Raw genomic sequence first — 2,500 nt, forward strand, 5'->3', positions numbered from 1 at the left:
TCCTCCACCACACAATCCAAAAGACACTGTGCCTCTGTAGGTTCTGATGCAAATAAGAATAAGTCATCGGCAAATGCCAAACAAGAGATGTTCTTGCCCCCCGGTAATTGATAACCCGGCATCTGCTCCAGCTTTTCTAGGATAGGTTCTAATATTAAGTTAAATAATAAGGGTGACAGGGGGTCTCCCTGCTTAACCCCACGCTGGAGCGTTATCTCAATGTCTTCCTTTGGATGAGAAATTTTAGTTGACGCGCTATTATATGAGTTGCTGATTAAGCGTATTATAGCTTCTGGAATACCTTTTCGCTTTAGAGCAATAGGTATGGCTTCATGCGGTATTGTGTCAAAGGCCTTTGATACATCAAGTTGGAGTCCTACTCCTCCCCGATCTCGTTTCATGTAGTTAGTAAGCTCATTTAGTATTTGTATATTAGCAAAACAACCGGCCTCCGGCACAAAACCCTTTTGTCGTGGATTAAAACGTATTGTGGACCTTATCCGTTCATCAAGTATACCCCAGAATAAGCGGCTTATTAGGGATCCGATAGTAATGGGTCTATAGTTAGTCGCTTTTGTTCTATCTTTGCCTTCTTTTGGTATTAGTGTTGTTCTGTTACTTTTCCAGGAAGAAGGCAAAACTCCTGTTGCTAATATAAGATTAAACATTTTAGATAGTATTAAGTTTTTGTAATATCCGGTTAGCGAAGCTTTATTTACTCCGTCTGGACCTGCGGCTGTTGTTCTTTTTATTCTAGTTAATCTTTGTTTTATTTCTTCTTCTTTTATTGGGCCAAAGTTTTTAAATCCTATTGATGTTACTTCTTCGTATTCGGTCAGGCGGATAGGCGCCTTTGTTCCCCACAACGCTTTGTATAAGTCTTTTACTTCGTCTCTTGCAATTTCTATGTTGTTTTTTGCAGTATGATCCGTTCCCAATCTCACGTGTCGTGCCAGTAGTCCGGGCTCTCTTTTATAAATGTCTTGGGTTCTTGCGAATTGATATCTTAGGAAGCTGCGTTTAGTTTTATGTCTTTTTCGAGGAACTTTCTCGCGCGTGTCTTCACGTCCGCCTCCTATGTAATCTGTTACGGCGTCGTATGCTTGTTGGACTGCCTTTTCATCTGCGTTTTCTGCTGTTATTTTAAGTACTTTATATATTTCCTTAACTTTGTGGGGGACATCATCTGAAAGATCCTCCATTAAAGTGTCCATAAGATCCGCCTTCCATTGAGACTCTTCCGATGTTGTGTTGCCTACTATCTCTTCGGCAGGTATTATTCTTGGAACTAAGTAATCACATCTTTGAAGAACAATACGACATTCTTTTTGATTGACAAAGTCGATCGCTGCCCGCGAGTTTGATGTTTCTTTTAATTCTTGTTTTAATTCTGGGGTTTCTTCTTGTTGACTAGATTTTTCGGAAGATTTGTCGTTAATCGGAATCTTCCTTTTTTTTCTTTCTGGGCTCTCCGGCTCCGATGCGTCGGGTTGAGACGAACTGCGCAGCTTCCGAGTAACCTGAGTTAGTCTTACGCGCTTATTTGCCTTTGTGGAGCAACCGGGGTCGCTGTCAGGTGTTCCTGTGCTGCTAATTGATGTCCGCGATAAGGAAGTTCTTATATTTTTTTTGACAGATGACAATGAGCCGGCGATGCCTTTTATATATTGATCCCGTCGTCGACAATAGGCTGGTTCTCTCCGTTTGTCATTTATTTGCTTGTCAGTTTTGTTTCCAAGTCGTTTGACTATTTCCTGGACAATGTTAGGTGTTCCTTTAAAAGCCCACTCGATTTGATACATTAGATCAATTTCCTCCAGCGAAAAAGTAGTTCCTGCTCTAGGCGCCCGAGTTCCGGGTTTGACTGCGTCTGCGCGTTCTTTATTTCTCTCAGCTGGATGTCGATGCCTTTGATGTTGGCTAAGCCCTCTTTGCGTAGAAAAGCTTTCTGTACAAATAGTACATTTGTAAGTATTAGTATCAATTTTAACGCCTGGACACTTCGGAATGTGACATAAAGCAGCGTGTTTAGTTTGATAAGATTTTTGGCATTTGCGGCATATATATTCAATTTGCGTGATTTTGTGTTTACTTTGGTGGTGACTTATTGCATCAGTTAGGCTTAAGGCTATATATTGGCCTGCTGTTTTGCAGAACAAGCAATTCGTTGATTCAAATGGAAGCAAGATTCTCAATGTCCGTGTAATTTGCGTATGATCGTCGACAATGGTCCCCTTCTGTTCCTGACGTGCGGGACCTTGCACGTTCAGGTCCGAGGCTTCATTTTTTGAACTGAAAGCTTGCTTTCGACGGGCCGACAGGGAGCTAGCCTGACGACCCCTTCCCTCATAACCCGAGGTAGGCGTTTGGGCATTTGTACCAGGCTGCTCCTCACCTTACGCTGATCTTCGCGTGACGTGCTTTATCGGCCGCACTTAGCCGTCAATCCGAGCAGCATTTAGCCACGACATAAGTCGTGTTTCCAGCGGGACCACGAGGA

General features: G+C 42.7%; 1 pseudogene; it reads right to left on the reverse strand.

Annotated features, from left to right (window-relative positions):
- The window catches only part of LOC139110827 (large subunit ribosomal RNA), an 8,314-nt pseudogene that overhangs the window by 2,892 nt on the left and 2,922 nt on the right, over positions 1 to 2,500 (reverse strand).

This window comes from Cardiocondyla obscurior, linkage group LG21 (assembly GCF_019399895.1).
Source record: "Cardiocondyla obscurior isolate alpha-2009 linkage group LG21, Cobs3.1, whole genome shotgun sequence".
Classification (NCBI taxonomy): Eukaryota; Metazoa; Arthropoda; class Insecta; order Hymenoptera; family Formicidae; genus Cardiocondyla; species Cardiocondyla obscurior.